Source organism: Sinocyclocheilus grahami, unplaced genomic scaffold, assembly GCF_001515645.1.
Source record: "Sinocyclocheilus grahami isolate Dianchi unplaced genomic scaffold, SAMN03320097.WGS_v1.1 scaffold442.1, whole genome shotgun sequence".
In the NCBI taxonomy this organism is placed as follows: domain Eukaryota; kingdom Metazoa; phylum Chordata; class Actinopteri; order Cypriniformes; family Cyprinidae; genus Sinocyclocheilus; species Sinocyclocheilus grahami.
In genome coordinates this window covers 2,217,779-2,218,144 of record NW_015505621.1, presented here as the reverse complement: position 1 = coordinate 2,218,144, position 366 = coordinate 2,217,779, and the positions used below count along the sequence as shown (strand labels likewise).

Genomic DNA, 366 nt, shown 5'->3' with positions numbered 1-366 from the left:
AGATAGATAGAACGACAGACAGATAGACAAACAAACAGACAGACAGACAGACAGATAGAATGATAGACAGACAGATAGACAGAATGATAGACAGACAGACAGATAGATACAGATAGATAGAACGACAGACAGACAGATAGATACAGATAGATAGAACGACAGACAGATAGATAGAACGATAGACAGACGGATAGATAGATAGATAGAACGATAGACAGACAGACAGACAGGCAGACAGGCAGATAGATAGAACAATAGACAGACAGACAGATAGATAGATAGAACGACAGACAGATAGACAAACAAACAGACAGACAGACAGACAGACAGAATGATAGACAGACAGATAGACAGAATGATAGACAG

General features: G+C 39.3%; 1 protein-coding gene across 1 annotated transcript in view; it reads right to left on the bottom strand.

The window, feature by feature from the left end:
- LOC107552217 (uncharacterized) overlaps positions 1–366 on the bottom strand; it is an 8,893-nt gene that overhangs the window by 7,194 nt on the left and 1,333 nt on the right. The window lies entirely within an intron of this gene.